The 20,117-nt window shown below is 35.9% G+C and overlaps 1 long non-coding RNA gene across 1 annotated transcript in view; it reads right to left on the minus strand.

The window, feature by feature from the left end:
• Positions 1-15,688, minus strand: part of LOC141279274 (uncharacterized) — a 29,388-nt gene extending 13,700 nt beyond the window's left edge. Inside the window, exon 1 of the long non-coding RNA XR_012333246.1 lies at positions 15,593-15,688. This is a non-coding gene — a long non-coding RNA (uncharacterized lncRNA). The remainder of the gene's footprint in view (positions 1-15,592) is intronic.
• Between the last annotated feature and the right edge of the window lie 4,429 nt (positions 15,689-20,117).

Below are 20,117 nucleotides of genomic sequence, written 5' to 3' on the forward strand. Positions count from 1 at the left end.
CACCCCACCTTTGGCAACCACCAATCTGTTCTCTGTATCTATCAGAATTTTTTTATATTCCACATACAAGTGAAATCATATAGTATTTGTCTTTCTCTGTATACTTATTTCACTAAGCATAATGCTTTTAAGGTCCATTCATGTAGCTGCAAACAGCAAGAGTTCCTTCTTTTTATGGCTGAATAATATTCCATTGTGTTTGTATTTAACCATTCATTCACTGGTGGACACTTAGGTTATTTCCATATCTTGGCTATCGTAAATCATGCTTCAACGAACATGGGGGTGCATATATATTTTTGAGTTAGTGTTTTCATTTTCTTTTGATAAATACCCAGAAGTAGAACTGCTGGATCATATGGTAGTTCTATTTTTAATTTTCAAAGGACCTCCATAATGTTTTCCATAGTGGCTGCACCAATTTATATTCCCACCAACAGTGCACAAGGATTCCCTTTTCTCCACATCCTTGCCAGCACTTGTTATGTCTTTCATTTTTGATAATAACCATTCCAAGAGATATGAGGTGACATCTCATCATGGTTTTGGTTTACATTTCCTTGATGATTAGTAATGTTGAGCATTATTTCACGTGCCTGTTAGGCATCTGCATGTCTTGTTTGGAAAAAATGTTTATTCAGATTCACTTCCCATTTTTTAATTGTATTGTTTGATTTTTTGTTATTGAGTTGTAAGAATTATTTGTATATTTTGGATATTAACCACTTATAAGATATACAATTTGCAAACATTTTCTCCCATTCCATAGGTTGCCTTTGCTATACAGAAGCATTTTAATTTGATGTACTCCCACTTATTTATTTTTGCATTTGTTGATATATTTTTTTCATAGTACTGATTTTCCAGATAAATACCTAGATAATTCTAGCACTTTCTATTAATGACTGGAAAAAGAATCAGGTTAAATTTTAATTAATAATTCACAACCAGGACTTAATTCTTCAGGAAAGGTTGTGAAGGAACAGAACTGCCCTATTGGTGTAGTCCATATTGAAGGGCTAGTTTTCCCATCTCTAGCGTTCATGATTTGTGAAATATTAGACACTTTACAATCTAATTGGGACATATCTTTGGCACTTATGTTCTAAAAGTGTCTTCATGTGCTCCAGGCTCTTCCAGCCCTATGGCTACTTATGCTTAATATCTTCTGGTTTATGTTACTCTGGCATATTCAATGTATATATCATCTTTGTAAAAACTAAAAAAAAAGGGCTTCCCTAGTGGCGCAGTGGTTGAGAGTGCGCCTTCCGATGCAGGGAACACAGGTTCATGCCCCGGTCCGGGAAGATCCCACATGCCGCGGAGCGGCTAGGACTGTGAGCCATGGCCACTGAGCCTGCGTGTCCGGAGCCTGTGCTCCGCAATGGGAGAGGCCACAACAGTGAGAGGCCCGCATACCACCAAAAAAAAAAGATCATTTCTATTCAGAAATATTTTCTGTAGTATTATATCACTGCAAAAAAAAAAAAAAAACTGAATATGACTCATACTTTCCAGACCATTTTTATTCTGGATAAGAAAGAGCTATGTGCTTATGTTTGCGAACTGAGGCTGGGGAGGGAAATAGAGAAGTCTCGAATGATTGGTGGCTTTGGCCTCTGAAATGCCTAGTAGGTTATGTGAAATCTATATTAACCACTCACTCCACCCTTTTACCCATGTACGTTTATTTCTTTTATCGCCTTCAAAAATTTCAAATTTTCCCTACTTCTCTTCATCAGCAATAAAAATATAAATAGATATTGAGCATCTTTTACATCCCAAACAACTAAAGTTAGTTGTCTGGTACTAAAATTAGTTGTTTGGTATATAAGGAAATAAAGGAAACTAACTCTTGAGTGACAAGTAGGTAACAGGCACTGTGCTAAGCACTGTACCTACCTCATTTAAAGTTCTTATCAACCCTGTGAGGGTGGTTTTTTAATATCCATTTTATTGATTAGGAACCTGGGCCTAAAGGTTAATTAATTACACCATGGATTAGCACCATCAGGGGCTGAAGAGGAATTCAAGCTATTAAAGGAAAATTTGTTTCAAATGGTAAAATTATGGCTTCCGTATAAATATAAAATCGACATATGTTAATTATTTGATTTACTCCTTTAAGTAAAATGAGATTCAGTAAGATGCTACGAAGCGTTCAAAGGAGAATTTAAAGAACCACACATATATAGGCAATATGGAATGCTGAAATGAATTTACACAGAGTGCAAAACTAGCCAATAACCACAAGATAATGATCAAAGGCATTCCACCAGACACAATTTTTTTGCATTCATATGGACAAGAAAATTTTGTATTACTACAAATTTCTACAACTTATAAAGTTGTAAAATAGCTCAATGACAATGAAAGTTTCAGGCCCTATTAATATCAGAAACCCTGGAAGGACAGTCTATAATATGACTAGCCATTCATTGAAAAGATACATACTATTTTTTTTTTGCAGATTTCAAATGTTTGACAATTTTAGTGACACCACTTAGGAGCTACTGACTAAGTTCATGCTCCATACATACGTTTGAGATGCCTGTATGGTCTTCAAGAAGTTAATCGAATTGATGGTATTTTGTTTTCTTCCCGTGGCCTATGTCTTTCCAAAATTAGAGTGCAAAAATGCCTAGCTGTGGGGATTTAGTTAATTCACCCTGGTTAATTTAAGACAGAAATTATCACCATGGTATGAAAGTTCCCATGTCAGTTTTGGCTTAAAAAATTAATCAGTATATTGACATTTCTATCCTTATGCATTTGTTTTCCCACACCATAAAAGGTCAGTATCAACCCCATAACACTCTGAAAGAAAACAGCTTTTGTCTTTGTTAGTAGAGGTAAAAGTTCATACCTGATTGTAAGCCAGTCACAAAAACTATATAAAGTTCATGACATTTTTTGATCAAGTGGATTACGATATTTTTAAAGGAAACATAAGATGATATTCATCCAAGCAGCATTATTAATTTTTGCTGAGTTCAAATAATGGGCTCTTTAAATTTATACATTCCTGCATAATGTTATTCTGGTTCTCATTTTGGTTTCACTGTGTTAGCAAACAAAGAAATAATGTACAAAGCTTGAGCTTCCCAAACAGACCTAGGAGTTTCTCTTATACTATTTGGAGCCTTAAACATATTTATTTTATATAAAATTACTCATCGTAGTACATAAATTTGGTTTTTTTGAATTATCTTGTTATAGTCTCACTTTTCTTCCTCTGAGGTCCTAGATTCCTTTTGGCTGGATTAAGAGCAAACAAGTTATAAACAGACCAACTTTGGTTTGATTGCCAACTTTGTGACATGATAGAAATACGTAAGCTCTCTAAGCCTAAGTTTTCTCATCAAAGGAAAGAGGAAATAGCTATTTCATAGATTTTTGTGTGAGTGAAGCTGGTACCTAGCCTATAGGAAATATCTAGTGCCCTGCTATGTTATGACTTCCTTTCAGATAACTATTGTTATACAATTACCTTCAGACTTGGATGAGAATGTCCCACATATTATATTCCAATATGTCTCTATTAGAAATCCAGTTTTTTATTAGACATATAGAACATGTAGAAATTGTATTGGTATGTTTCAGTCTCTTGTTTTAGATTGGAAGTTATATTAGTGACAATTCTTCATTCATGTTTTTATTCCACAGTATCTGACATATGTTAGGAGTAACATTTTAAATTGTGGAATATTTTTCTTACAATACTTATTTTTATCATTACAATATCCCTCTGAATTAAGTAGTGTAGCATTATTATTTTTTTTTTATAGTTGAAAACTTCGAAAATATTTGTTGGCGTTTATTTAAAATTTTTATTCATTTGTTTATTTTTTGGCTGCACTGGGTCTTCATCACTGGACGCGGGCTTTCTCTAGTTGTGGTGAGCGAGGGCTACTCTTCGTTGGGGTGTGCGGGCTTCTCGTTGCGGTGGCTTCTCGTTGTGGAGCACGGGATCTAGGCACATAGGCTTCAGTAGTTGTGGCACATGGGCTCAGTAGTTGTGGTCATGGACTCTAGAGTGCAGGCTCAGTAGTTGTGGTGCACGGGCTTAGCTGCTCCGCGGCATGTGCGATCTTCCTGGACCTGGGCTTGAACCCGTGTCCCCTGCATTGGCAGGTGGATTCTTAACCACTGTGGCACTGGGGAAGACCCTTGGCTGGCATTTAATATGACCTATTTCAGAGACTCTCAGTGACCTGCCTTCCTTCCTTTTTTTCTTTTTCTCTCTCTTTCTCTCTTACTGTCTTTCTCTTTCTCTCTCTCTCTTTCATTTGCACCTGACAGTCAAAACTCATTTCTGTGGTGTTTCAGTCAGCTTGGACTGCCATAACAAAATATTAGACTAGGTGGCTTAAAAAATAGAAATTTATTGCTCGTAGTTTTGGATACTGGAAAGTCCAGGATCAAGGTGCTAGCCAATGTTGGTTTCTGGTGAGAGCTCTCTTCCTCACTTGTAGATGGCCACCTTCTGGCTTTGTCCTCACGTAATAGAGAGAAATTAAGCAAGGACTATGATGTCTTTTCTTCAAGGACTCAATCTTATTGGATCTGGGCCCCACTCTTTTTTTTTTTTTTTTTGCGGTACACGGGCCTCTCACTGTTGTGGCCTCTCCCATTGCAGAGCACAGGCTCCGGACGCGCAGGCTCAGCGGCCACGGCTCACGGGCCCAGCCGCTCCGCGGCATGTGGGATCTTCCTGGACCGGGGCACGAACCCGTGTCCCCTGCATCGGCAGGCGGACTCTCAACCACTGCACCGCCAGGGAAGCCCTGGGCCCTACTCTTAAGATCTCATTTAACCTTAACTTCTTCCTTAGAGGTCCCACCTCTAAACACAGTACCATGGGGTGGGTGAGTGTTGGGGGGAGTGCTTCAATATAAAAATTTAAAGGGAACACAAACATTCAGTCCATAACATGTGAGTTGGACTCCAATTGGGGCTGATAATATTGAATATCTTAAAATAGAATACTGAAAATTACTTGTTGCTGCTATGTACATTTTTGTCTACAAAGAACTAGAAATACCAGTGGTCATAAATATAGCAAGTGCAGTATGTGATGAATGATTTTTATTTGTTTGCTCTTCTGAAAAATTGGCAAGAGATAGAATTTTAAAAAAGATCTATTGTGGTGCTGGTAATAGTTTCTCCCATGTACTTTTTAAAAAGCTCAATTGTATACAGGGTAGTTGGCATTCATGTCATGTCAAGCAATGGCATCCTTGTCTCAGAAGATCTTGTGACATAGTATTTTGGATTTAGAAGGCACTTGTTACAGATTTGCCTGGAAAAATAAACTGAAGGAGACTTCAAGTGTGTGAGAGATGAGTGTCTCCTAAATCTAGATGTTTACTCTAGAATTTTAGCTAGAATAAAAATAAATTGATTAAAAATGTTCTAAAAAATCTTTAGATTGTGTATGAATGTTTCATATTCTTAATATTAAAAAATAAGAATTGATATTTATTGAATATACTTGCTATTTTTCACTTTCTATTAAAGTAAAATATACATGCAGAAAAGTGCACTGGTAGACAACTAAGTTTTCATAAAAATGAACATACTTCTGTAAAACAGGACCCCCAAAAAAGAAACAATTTTTCTAGAACCCTAAATGCCCTCTCCATGTTCCCTTCCAATCACTATACTACCAGAGCCTATTAAGGGTAACCACAATTTTGATTTCTGAAACCATAATTTAACATGTTTTTGTAGCTTATCTTAATGGCATTATAGAGTATGTACTCTTTTAAGCGTGGCTTCTTTCACTCAACATTGTATTTCTGAGATTCATTGATATTATTGTTGAATTCCATTCCACTGTGTGAATAGCTACTCAACCGATGATGGTAATTAAGGCAGTTTCCAGGTTTGGGCTATCATGAATAATGCTAACAAAATCATCCTGGGACATATCTTCTGGTGAACATGTGTACAGTAGAATTTCTATGCTATGAGAAATGCATATATTCATGTTTAAAAGATTCTGCCAAACACTTTTCCAAAATAGTTGTACTAAATTATATTCTGACTAGTAAAGTATGAGAATTCTCATTGCTCAATGTAATTGTAACTTCTATCATTTTTGAGCACTTATAATAGTTACTGTTCAGTGAGTAGGCAATTTGCATAGATTATCAATAATCTTCATAACAACCTTGCAAAGTAGAATGAAATTTTCCCTTGGCAGATGAAGAAACTTTTGTCAATAAGGTTAATATATATCTCAAGGTCAAATAGCTAATAATATCAATGGAAGGACTCCAACTGTGGTGTGCCTGACCATATTGTTTCATAATCTTGATATTATCATAATCTTATTAGTCGAAAATTTAACAAGATAATGTTTGAGACGACCATCTGTAAACTTTAAAAATTCAATTGCCATTGTTGTTTCAATTTGTATAGTTTCTTACACATTTTATATATTATCTGCATAGCAACCTTGTGAGAAGGTATTACCATCTCTTCTGTAAATGAGGAAAATGAAGTTCTGATAATTAAGTAACATTCATGAATTTATATTGAATGACATCTCTAAGAGGTCAGAGTACATAGAGTATGGAATGTGAGTCATTTAAGGACAGGGACTCTTATTCACCACTGTATCCCTAGTGCTAGGAAGAGTGTCTGGCACATAGGAAGCCCTCAATAAATAATTGATGAATGATTGAATGACTGAATGAAAGAAAATCCAAAAAGGGATTATATGAACATGTTTCTCTAACTAGTAAGTATGTAGACAGGAGGCTGAACCTCAGTAATCTGCCTCAAACCCTTGGTAGAAAAAAAAAGGTCCCTCCTGGAGGATGTGCATATTAATTTTATCAAGTTTCTCTCTAAATAGAGTTGTTTTCACAAACCAAGAAAATCACTTTCTTTCCTTCTGTTAGAAATGCATACTGGGGAATTAAAGACATATGTCTGAATCGAACATTATCATCTGGGAAAGTTTGTTTTTTTATCCACCCATTTAATAAATATCTATCCACCCATTTAATAAATATCTTCTAAGTGCCTTCCAGGGACTAAAAAACATGCCATGTGCTAGGGATGACTGATGGAAATGGAAAACACATCCTTTGTCTTTATAAACATCATAGTTACAGTGACATACATTCCTTGGGACTCAGTTCCCTAATCTAAAAACTGAAATGATATTATCTAATATTGTAATAACAATATTAGAATATTTTGATGATTAAGTGAGATAGTGTATCTATGAGATAACACTTGGCTGCTTATAAAATAGAATGGCCAATATTGTGAATATTCTTGATTTATCTTTAGCATAGTGAGCACCAATATATGGAATCATAGAAAACAGCATTTTAGGTGCAGTATCCCATTTCTGTTTTGTTTTATGGCCCTAGCATCCATAAAGAGAGGTATTCATTGATCCCTCTCTCACTCATTTATTGAACAACTCTTTTTTACTATATGGAAACCCCAAGTCTTTTCTTTGTTGGTTTATCTAATTACTTTTATATTCTATTTTACAACAGAGAAGTTAGTTGTTTGTGGATTAAAATGCAACTTTCTGGCACTCAAAGAGTATAAATGCAATCCCCTGAAATGACTATCTCCTAGGATGCCACTTTCTTTGTTTGTTAGATAGTTCCCATTATTCTCTCTAACTTGCTGTGTGGCCTTTTTTCTCTTTCATCCAACAGGAAAGTTTCCAAACCTAGAGTTTTTTTCTAACAGAACTTTCAGGCCACTAGAGAAATTATGCTTTCCCACCTGTGTTGTAAAAACAGTGTTTTTCTTCCCAAAGAGTACAGGTGTTAAGGCAGTGGATAGTGGCAGACAAACGGTCCTACATAGCCTCAGCTGGGAGTCCCAACAGAGTTCTGTCCTTCCACTGAGCTCCCAGGCCCAGGAAATATACACCTTGGCCCTTTCTTTGGTTCTGCCACTTGGAAGCTAGTCTGCTCAGAGCACAACACTGATTTCTAGGTCACAGTACAGCTACATTCCACTAGCGAGAATTCTGTTACAACACTAGCTTCAATATGAATAAATAATGCCCCATTCATTCTCCAGTCATTAAGTGAAGGTATTGTTTGTGCTAGACTTTGTGCTAAACATTGGCATTACAGAAATAAATATGACATAGTCCATTGCCACTAAGACTACAAAATACTATGCCTCTTGGTAGTGTCATTAAGAGACACCTGTGTAATTTTATTGATGAGTTCTGAAAGGTCAACTTATCTTGGTCTTGGAATTCTTAACCTCCCAAAGTCAGTAATCACAGCATTCTCTTCCTAAAGGAAACTTTTAAAATCTGTTCTCAGTTCCCCTGACTTCCTGTCCTGGGGGCATGTCCGATGTTCCCTTCCCATCATGCTTACTCTTTCGCTTACAAGACGGTTAAGACATAATTTAGGCAAAAATAAAAAGTGAAGAATAAAAACAACTGTTATTTCACTTGCAGTAGAGAAATTAAATGATTGCCAACCATCACTGTAGTCATTTGTATATTCCCTAGTATTTCATGCATAGTGTCAAATATCTAGCTTGAAACTAGGATGTAGAAATCCCTATTAGTAGCCAAAGTGCAACAGCAAAAATCTCTATTAAATCTCCTGAATCTACTCATGGTAGGGGATCACTAGATCCAGCACAGTGATAACTCAGGCAACTGAACAGCAATGGTTTTACCCTCAATTTATTAACACATATAACTACTCATTCAGTTTAGCAGTCTGGAATATTCAACGTTGTTACATAATGAAGAGGTAAGCATTTCAAACTTAGTGCCTAAAAAGTTTCAAGTATATTATTTTAATGATAACTGATGTGCATGGTGCTAACATTGTTAATGCCAAAAAATGTGAAATATAGGCTTCTTTTCTGTGATAAAGAATACAGGAAAATGTATGAAATAATTTTGAGTGATTTTTTTCACTTATAATGATTAAAATTTAAAAGATAATTTAAAAATTTCTTACCCCAAGTGGATACATTTCTGTTATTCAGAAAAGTAATTTTTTGAAATGTATGTGAAGGAAAAGTTATGATATATATGTGTAAACTGTTTTGTCCGTGGGTGTGATATTTTCATTCATCTTAGTGGCATCATCTCTTTCGAAAAGAATCTCTTAACAAGTCTGTTGAAACAAAGTTAACAAGCACCTAAACTGAGATTAACTGGAGGAACTCAGTTCTTGAACTCTATATAGTTGTTTACTTTAGAACTCACTGAAAACAAATTATTGAAAGAATAAATAATAAAATGAATAAGAAAAATACCTCAAATTCATTTTTAATATCAGTCATATGATTTTCATCAACAAATTCAAGTAGTGGTAATAAGTGACAAAGATGATAATATAACCATAGAAGAAACTTAACTTTGCCTACCTAGCTTAAGTTTTGGCCAGAATGTCTAAAATTGTAGCCAAGAAGTTTTCTAGTGAAGGTGGGAAGAATCTAACTTCCAGCTAAACTAGCTCATGATTGAAATTGGAATGCTTGAGAAAATTCAAGGAGTCTGGCTGTGATTCCCTTTGAATTTAGGAAATCATTTGGAACACAGCCACTGTGCTCAAATAAAATTTAGCCATCCAGCGTGCACGTTGGGCTCATTTTGTGGTTATGTATGAGACTCCATCTAACATTACAGTAATAACATTTGGATTTTACTTCTGATTATTTTTTTTGGTCATGTGCATTTCTCTGCTTTTGACCAGACATTTCTATGCAGGAGATCAGCTGATGTAAGGCACCAACACCATGCTTGGAGATGTTGAGGTCACTCTAGTACAGTAAGAAGAGCTAGTTTGGTTCCAGACCCTTTGGCAGGAGGATGACTTGAAGGCATATGCTGCAATGGGAGAAGCTGCTACTTCTGTCATTTTCACTCTCTCCTTCACAAACTTCCTGGCAAGGGAAATACCACAAGCAAGGAGGAAGAGAAAGAATCCATTACAAAAAAATTTTACTTCTGTTCAGTCTCACATGGTGCAACAAAATGTATGCACATAATTTCCCATTATGCTTACAGAAAGAAAGGTTCACTAGGTGAGAAATAGACATCATTTTCTGGGAAATTTCTTGGCAACTCTTAGACAAGTGAGACGAAAGCAATAAATATCAAAATAGTGAAAAATTGAACAAGGTAGTAAGGGCTGGTAAATAAAATCAGTATCTAAGTCAAATCTGTGAAAAATTGCCTTTCTCTCTCAATCACTGAACTGGCCATTGACAAAAGTGCTCAGGATTCTTCAAACAAAATCATTAAACACAAAACCCTAGTTAGATTGAAGAGAAACTGTTTTCAAACTAATGCTTTCATGTAGGCACAGAGACCTTAATGAAATTAAACAGCAACAAAAAATAAATTTATAGTATTATATGACTTAGATCATGGTTTAAAAATACTAGACCAATGCTAAGGTCAATCTCCATGTTTACTGGAGAAAGGCTATGCTTACAGTTATACCCTTGGGGAAACTTCATTGTCTCTGAGGACCATCCCAACCATTTCTTTTTCTTTCTTTTCATAGCTGTCAGTTATTCAGACATTTTTGTATTCCTTTTTCTCAGTAACCAGAATATTCTTGTGCTCACCTTTGCCCATTCACCCTCAGACACACTAAGCTGATAGATATTATTCTTCTGACTTCTCAGCTTTCTTACTTTCTCCAAAAGTAATCACATAGCATCCTCCTGAATTTTCTACACTTTAAAAAAATGCATAAGCCTTTCAGATGTGTGGTGAGGGCAAAAGTATAGTTTTTGAATTGACACAAAATTTTCCAGAAAAAAGTAATAGACCAACTAAGATAGCAAAAGAAACAGCAACTTGAAAATGATACTTTCAAAACTTGATGGTAGAAAAGCCTGACAAACTTGAGAACATGGGCAGTAAGACCATCCTAAGATCAGGAGTCATCTGCTGGGGATCAGAGAGAAGTGAAAGGAGGTTCTTGAATGGACCCTATAAACTAATGTAATACAGCATATGCTCACATCCCCAAATAAAGGAATGTTTCTGCCCATAATGAATAGAAACCTGGGTAAGGGGCACAAAAGTCAATCAGTGAAATCGAGAAAATTCCTTACGCATTCTAAATTTCTGGTGAGTACAAAAACGCCCCCCCCCCCCAAAACCCACTACGTCTATGGGTGTAGGAGAATACATATGAGAATTTATAGAATTGTGTTGGTCTGAGTTCTTATGACCTTCAGAAATATCCACTCTTTTAAAATGGCAGAGCCTACTCATGAGGAAATATACTGAAAATAGAAAACACATTGAGCATGGCAAATGAAAAAACAATCTACAGAATAGGAGAGAAAATACTTGCAAGTGCTATGACCAATAAGGGGTTAATATCCAAAATATATAAACAGCTCATACAACTCAATATTAAGAAAACAAACAACTTGATTAAAAAATGGGCAGAAGACCTGAATAGACATTTTTTCTGAAGAAGATATACAGATGGTCAACAGGCACATGAAAAGATGCTTAACATTGCTAATCATCAGAGAAATGCACATCAAAGTCTCACACCTGTCAGAATGACTATCATTCAAAAGTCTACAAATAACAAATGGTGGCGAGGATGTGAAGAGAAGGGAGACATTGTACACTGTTGGTGGGAATGTAAATTGGCGCAGCCAGCCACTGTGGAAAACAATATGGAGGTTCCTCAAAAAACTAAAAATAGAACTAGCAATTCCACTCCTGGGAATATATCGGAAGAAAACAAAACCACTAATTTAAAAAGATATATGCACCCCAATGTTTGTAGCAGCATTTTTTTACAATAGCAAAGTATGAAAGTAGCCTAAGTATCCATCAACAGATGGATAAAGAAGATGTGGTATATGTGTATGTTTGCATACACACACTCACACACACACGTGTGAGCACACACACTGCAATACCGTACTCAGCCATAAAAAAAAGAATGAAATTTTGCCCTTTACAGCAACATGGATGGACTTGGAGGGCATTCTGCTAAGTAAAATAAGTTAGGCAGAGAAAGACAAACACCCTAGGTTATCACTTATATGTGGAATTTAAAATATAAAACAAACTAATAAATATAACAAAGCAGAAATAGACTCACAGACAAAGAGAACAAACTAGTGGTTATCAGTGAGGAGAGGGAAGCAAGGAGGAGAAAGATAAGGGTAGGGGGGTTAAAAGATACAAACTTCTATGTATAAAAATAAATAAGTCACAAGGATATATATGTGCAGCACAGGGGAAATATAGCCATTATTTTGTAATAACTTTAAATGGAGTATAATCTCTAAAAATGTTGAATCACCACATTGTAAACCTGAAACTAATATTTTATATCGACTTTTCAAAGAAACATCTGAGCAGATTTCCATTATATGGAACTGAACAGAAATGTGTCACATGTCCATTCCTAAATAAAACACTGGAGAGAAAAATGAGACCACTTTGATTTTCTAATATCAATCCCGATTTATTCCCCGGGAGAGCTTCCATGGCCACCAAATACGGGATTCTGTAAATGAAGAAAGTGAGGACGGTAGTTGTTAGGTAGGTAACCCACAGTGTCTCTCATACTAACACATGGTTATCCAACTAAAAATGTTCATTTTAACTTCTCAAAGATCTCAGGGCGAACCATATTGAATTACAGAGAGGGAAGAGTTAAATGCCATCTTTTTCTGTTCTCCAAACTTTATACATTTAGAAAGTTAAAAACTCCATGAACTGAGAAATTAATATTTCCAAACATTCTTAATGAAGATATTTGGAATCCACTAGAATGTGAACTTTAAAGGTCAGAGATTTTTGTCAGTTTTGTTTACTGGTACATCCCAATGTCTAGCACTGTGCCTGGCATTTGGTAATTGTTCAACGAATATTTGCTGATTGTGTTGAATAACTAAATGGATGTGTTTACATATGAAAAAGGAAGGAAAAAATAGAGCTTTAAAATTTGAGAAAAATTCTTGCCACATGAATTTATTATGGCCTTAATGTAGACGTGTGGGAGTATTCGGATATATTTTACTTCCCAACTTGTTATGTTTTTGTCTCACAAACAAAAAAAATGCCTCAGAGAAGGATATGACACCTGTGCTCTACCCTTCAAAGCATTACCCTTAGCTTGGTGGATAGACTAAGAGAGTATTTCAGTGAAGATGCTGAGAATGCTAACATATTCTATATATAATATTTTACTCGTTACTTTTTCTCCCTCTTCCCACATCGTCTCACTAAGAGGTCCTTTTATATATTATTTATGTCATCTGTGCCATATTTTTAAACCTATGAGACAACTTGATACCTCCTTTGGGAAAGTTGTTAAACTGAGCATAGGGTTTTAGATGTTAAAAAGTAGTGAAAGACCCCAGACATCGATTAAAAAATATATGCTATTGAAATCAATCTACTAGTTCAAGGCCTGCTCACTCATTAGGGAGCTAGAAACATTTATCCAGGATTTTCTGATGTATAATGGAAATTTAAAACACTGTATGAAAGTTTCATTTTGCATGCTGGGAACTGAAAATCCAAAGCAAAACTTGCTGTTGATGCGTTCGTTTTCTGCATTGTTGCTGCTGCTGCTAAGATGACTATTTTTATCACTACTAATTTATAGACAGTTAAGAAATTCTTTAAGTTTTTTAATAAAAAATAATCATCAGCAGCATGTTGGCATCTCCATGGGGAATAAATACTGTGACAAAGATAACAGTGAGTGATGTAGCCAAAAAGTTGGAGAAGCAATTCAGAAATCCAGCAATCTCTTTTAACACTGACAAAGTAAGAGAACATGTCTCTGAGTTTGATTTCTGGGAAAGATTTTCAACTGCGGAAATAAAAGCAAGAATTAAATAATGTTGCCAAATATTGATGGACTAGGCCAGGGGTCCCCAACCACTGGGCTGTGGACTGGTTCCGGTGCGCGGCCTGTTAGAAGCCAGGCCGCACAGCAGGAGGTGAGCGGCGAGCGAGTGAAGCTTCATCTGCCGCTCCCATTGCTCACATCACCCCCTGAACCATCCCGCCCCCACCAACTCCCCACCCCCGCCTGCGCCACCGGTCGGTAGGAAAACTGTCTTCCAGGAAACTGGTCCCTGGTGCCAAAAAGGTTGGGGACCGCTGGACTAGGCATCTTAAAGTTGCAGCTGGACTTAAATCTAGGTATAAGAGAAATCCTTACGCTACCAGTTTCAGGACAATATGGGGTTCTCAAGTAAGAAAAGCCTGGTGACACTGGGGGAAAAATGAAGCTATGAGCCAAAAACTCTAGTACAGCAAAGTGGCAGGTAATGTTAATACCAAATCCACAATACCTATTATAAATCAGGAAATAATTCATGTTTTCTAGCTCATTAGATTTGAGTATTCTGAAATTTAGAAGCCACCTGCATCTTTTCTTAGTCCACCTATTAATTTTTTACCCTAAAAAAATAAGTTTCAGAATTCGGACTTATGAGTTTATATGTTTTATTTTCAACCTGTGCTGCTCAACAGGGTAGCCACAAAACACACGTGGCACTTATATTTAACTCTAAATTACTTAAATTTAAATAAAATGTAAAATTCAGGTATATAGTTACATTAGCCATCTTTTATGTGCTAAAAACTCACATGTGGCTTGTGACTGCCACACTATGGGACGGTGCAGATACAGAACATTTTTAGTTACAGCAAGTTCGATTGGGTAGCCCTGCATACAAAAAACAAGTTTATGCTAAAACATGTGCACGTGCTGCATTTAAATCTCTAAGTCAATTATTTTACAAGCATTCTTATAGGGATCTTAGGATGAGGATAATATTCTTTGATTAAGCAATGAACTTCCTTTCCTAATAAATGAGGATCACTTTTACTATTTTATACCTAATACATAATCAGTTTAAATACTCTTCTCTCTGAATATACTTTCATTTCTTCCCTCTGTATTACACCATATGGGTTCACAAAGAGATTTATTATCCTGTACTTTGATCCAAACTTCAATTCCCTGGTCAAAAAGTTTCATCCTTCCCACTTCCCTATTCCTCTCACTTTGTCTATGAATTGTCTATATCTAATCTTGGTGCCTGGCACTCATGGTCTTCTACAGCCTCTGCCGGATCTGATCTTCCTGCCTTTCCTACTCTTATACTGCTAAGGGTATAGACTCATTCCTATATTCAAATAGAAATCATCCACTTCAGGCAAATTGCTATTCTCTTTCACTGCCTAATCCTGATTTTTTTTTTTTTTTAAACAACACACAACTCTTTGCTTCTGGGCACATAGAAGTAAATCAACTATATCATTAAATATTACCGAACGCCAACTGTATATAAGGCTGTAATGTAATATCCTCCATTCTAATCAGTGCTTGAGAAAACTATAAAATCCTAAGAATTAACATTTCCAATGAAATGTTCTCTAGCCTGATGCACCTACTAACTCTTCTCATCTACACTTTAATGGTATATACTATAATTACACCTAATTTTATAGTCATTGCATATTGTTCATTAAAGTATCTGAATTATTGACAGGTCACTTATTATTTTCACAGGCTTAATCTAATACTTTAAGGGATTGCAACCAAGTTTTATCTACCTCTGTGTCCTGTGTGGCTCTTCACATGGTATCTTGTAATCATTAACTTGCTTTGGGCAGTAAAATTCTTTTATTGTTGAGAGAGTTGGGTTTGATTTACCATGAATATATTTCAATTCTACCAAGCAACAAAAATTTCTTTGATGTTTAGTCACATCCTGTGGCAATACCTAGATATGGGAAAATATTTATACAAGATTTTACTGGGCCAGAAATGCTTATATGTTTGCCCAACCCAACAGCAGAACTGCTGGCTGATTCACAAGCAGTTCACCTCTGATGATCTCAGCCATCTCTGCAGCCCATTTCCCTAGACCCCCAGCATCCTCAGTTCACTGCAGTTCTAGTAGCTTAGCCAACTATCAAATGAAGAATGCTCATTAGTCTGACCATGGGGAGAGCACCAATTCAAACTTCACTAAGTAAGCCCGTGGAAGTCTTACGTAATCTCTGAAGAATGGTAGTGTGAGTAAAGGGAAACAATAAGTTTTCCTTACAAACATTCCACTCCCTAAAAAAGGTCATTTCATCTCTGCCAACTCTCCACTTGGGCTAAAGGAACAAGTACAACAAGGGTTGGGGGGGTAGGTTGGATAGTCGTTACTACAGTCAATTCTCTAACTGAAATATCTGAGTAAGCCTTTTTGTGAGATGCCTGGTGTGAGAATAGACAGGCAGAATTCTAAGATGGCCCCCATGATATTATAACCGTGATTATGTCATGTTACACAGCAAAAGGGATTTTGCAAATGTAATTAATGTTGCTTAGTTAACCTTAAAACATAGAGGTTACCTGGGTAGATTTAATCTATTCACGAGTCTTTTAAAAACAGAATATTCTCTGGCTGGTTACAGAAGAGAAAGACAGATTTCAAGCATGAGGGATTTGATGGGATGGAAAATTTCCTTTGCTGAGGAGGTCATGAGGCAAAGATCTGAGAATAGCTTATAGCATCTGAGAGCAGTCCCAGCAAAGTATTAGGGCTTCAATCCTACAAAGATAAGTAATTAAAGTCTGTCAATACTCTGAATAGGCTTCATAGCAGATCCTTCCTCAGAGTCGAGAGCTTCCAATAAAAACCCAGCCTGACCAACACTTTGATTTTGACCTTCTGAACTCCTAAGCAGAGAAACCAGTAACACTACTGAGACCTTTGATCTACAGAACTGTGAAGCAATAAATTGGGTATTATTTAAAGCCACTAAGTTTGTGATAATTTTCCAAGCAGCAATAGAAAAGTAGCATAATATTTAGAAACACTACTACTGCTACTACTACTACTACTACTACAAATAGCAAACACATATTGTGCTTATTTAATGCCAGGTGCGCTTCTAAACACTTCACAAACATCAATCATTGCTTAAAACAACATAGAGAAAAAGTATATAAGTTTTTCAAATATAGATGAAGAAACTGAGGTACATGAATATTAAGTAGCTTACCCAAATAACAAAGGTAATAAGTGGTAGAACTGGTCTTAAAACTGAGGCAATCAGACTACAGATGTCACACTCTAAATTACACATTATATCAACACATTTTTTACAATACTATTGCATCCACTCTCATTACATTTATTTAAGACTATTTGCATTCAGTTTTTTTTTTTAATTATAAACTCCCAGTTGTTTGGTTTCAACCCTGACTAAATTCATTCATCCAGCAAATATTTACACAATGATTTGATTGCTAGTATACAGAAAGCATAATGGCCCTCAAAGCATCAAAGATAAAATGTTAAATGAAACTAACAAAGATATTAATCTGGTTAAATTTTAAGTCTAATAAAGGAAAGAAACAATATGTAAATAAATAGATGCTACAGGATGCATTTTTCAGAAGGATGAGGTAGCTAACTCAGTATCCCAAATCAACAGCATTTTACCAATCACCCACTGTGTTGGCATTTTGCTGTTGTTTTCTTTTTTCTTTTTTAAAATTTTGTTCACTGTGATTGTTGTTTTGTTTTACCTTTGATTTGATTACTATTGCATTTTCAATACCTAGAAGAGGACTTTGGGATATAGGATAGTAAATAAATATTTCCAAGAATAAGTAACTGTATGAATGTATAGATACAAAAAAATACCTGCTTACTCCACTGGTTAGGTAACAAATAGAACTTCTGTAAGCACCGTGTTCACTGAAAAAGCATATATTTACAGAGTAGAAATAATGAACTTTAAAATCAAAGTGATTTTGACATTGTCCCTTCTAGATAGCTTACAAAAGATTGCAAAATACCAGTATGTATTACCAGCTGTAAAATTAAGTGAATACCAGATAAACTGAAATATCATAAAGAAAGAAGTGGGGGGAGAGAGAGAGAGAAATGAAGGAAGGGAGGGAGGGAGGAAGGAAGGAACGAATGAACAAATGAATTAACGAAAAAGAGAAAAGAAAAAAAGGGTCGATAGAGAAAAGCTGTTGAAGCAAATAATCAAATTCCAGAGAAGGACAAACTGTTACTAGGCAAGCAGAGATGAGAGGCCACATTAAAATCTGGAGGGCTTACTGGGTCTGGGGCACGAAACATTGGAAAAGTAAGTTTATCCCAGGCAAGTAAATCTTGCTGCAATTAGGAGAAATCAGCTGAATGAAAAATGGTCACATGTGGACTAGCGTGAAAGACCTGAATCCAGAAGTGTCTAAACCATAGGGCTAGTTTTCTCTGCACTTCCTAATTTTTGCCATGGGACTTTTGCTGAGTAAGAGGAGAAAGGGGAATTTGGGGAAGTAGGATGGAAAACAGCAAAAGATCCTGAGTCTCATAGTACGTACATCCCACAGCCTGGCTGGAGGAAATGGCCTGAAACCACCCATAAGATATTGTAAATCATCAGGGAATTAATAATAATTAAAGTTCTATTTGAGGTCTGAGCCACTTCAAATTCTGATTAGAAGGAGGAAGTAAACAAATCCTCACCCTTGCTGCCTGACAGTGGAAAGAACAAGTTCTTTCTGAGGGAAAATTATTATCTGCTTCAGTCCCTACTGTTCTTTGTATATAAAATGTCTAGTACAAAATACAGAAAACTGTGAGATGTGCAAAGAAGCAGGAAAATGTAGATCATAATAAAAAAAAAATGCCATCAATTATCAGTAGACCACATCTTCAAATGGCTCATGTTGAATTTAGAAAACAAAGACTCTAACTATTTAAATATGTTAGGTGGTTTAAATCAAAGGATGGAGAAATGTGGATGGAAAGATGAAGTAATAAAGCAGAAAAATGAAACTGTAAACCAAATTTCTAGGACTGAAAAATAAAATAACTATAATGAAGAATTAAATTGGATGAAATTAATAACAGAAATGACAAAGAACAAGTAAGGTCTGACTGAGAACAAGTCAATGGAAATTGCCCAGATTGAAGAGAGAATAATAGGAGGAGAAGGAGAAGAAGAAGAAGAAGAAAAGAATATCAGAGACAGAGACGTGTTGGTAAAGTTTTGCATGGTCAAAAACACACGTAACTGAAATCTCAGAAGAACAGAGTGAAAGAAGAAAAATTTGAAACATAATGGCCATGAATTTCCCAAAATAATGAAAGATATCAATCAACAGCTCCAAGAAGCTCAGCAAATTGCAAGCAGAATAATTACCAAGAAAACATCTAAACACATCACAGTCAAATCGCTGAAAACCATAGATAAAGACACAACTATTTGAAATACTCAAAGAATATTTCAGTTGTCCTTCAATATCCCTGGGGGATTGGTTCCAGGACCCACCAGAAATACCAAAAACCACAGATGCTCAAGTCCCATAGTGGGCCCTCTGTGTCCACAGTTCCACATCTGTTGATTCAACCAACTGTGGATCGCTTAGTCCTGTATTTACTGAAGAAAATTCACTTGTAAGGGAACCCACACAGTTCAAACCCATGTTGTTCAAGCGCCAACTGTACATGCAAGGGGACAGCAATAAAAAATAAGGCTGACTTCTCCCAGAAACATTGTAAGCAAGGCAGCAGTCTTTAAAAAATTAGAAAGAAAAAATAAAAGTTACCTTTAATTATCAAGTAAAAATATTCTACAATATTAAAGACAAAAGAAAGATATTGTCAGGCAAACTAAAGTTGAGCAGACCCATGATATAAGAAATAGTAGAGAACCTTTTTTTTGCTTCTGGCCATTTATTTATTTATTTATTTAGGACACAGAATGTGGCATCTTAGTTTCCCAACCAGGGATCAAACCTATGCCCCCCTGCACTGGGAGTGCAGAGTTTTAACCACTGGACTGACAAGGAAGTCCCTAATTATCCCTTAATGAAAGACTGAATTATCTCTTAGTGAAAGACTGAATCTGTAAGAAAAATATGAAGAGCCAGAAAAGGGAAAAACTGGCTAAATATGAAAGACAAGTATAAACATCTCCTTTAAAAGACTATTGAAATTTTGGAGCAAATATAATTAACATAGATCAGGGTGCTTAACATATGTAGAAATAAAATAAATTTAAATAATAGCATAAAGAGGAGCCAAGTTGTAAATGAAAGTATACTTATTGTAAGTTC

Source organism: Tursiops truncatus, chromosome 8, assembly GCF_011762595.2.
Source record: "Tursiops truncatus isolate mTurTru1 chromosome 8, mTurTru1.mat.Y, whole genome shotgun sequence".
Classification (NCBI taxonomy): domain Eukaryota; kingdom Metazoa; phylum Chordata; class Mammalia; order Artiodactyla; family Delphinidae; genus Tursiops; species Tursiops truncatus.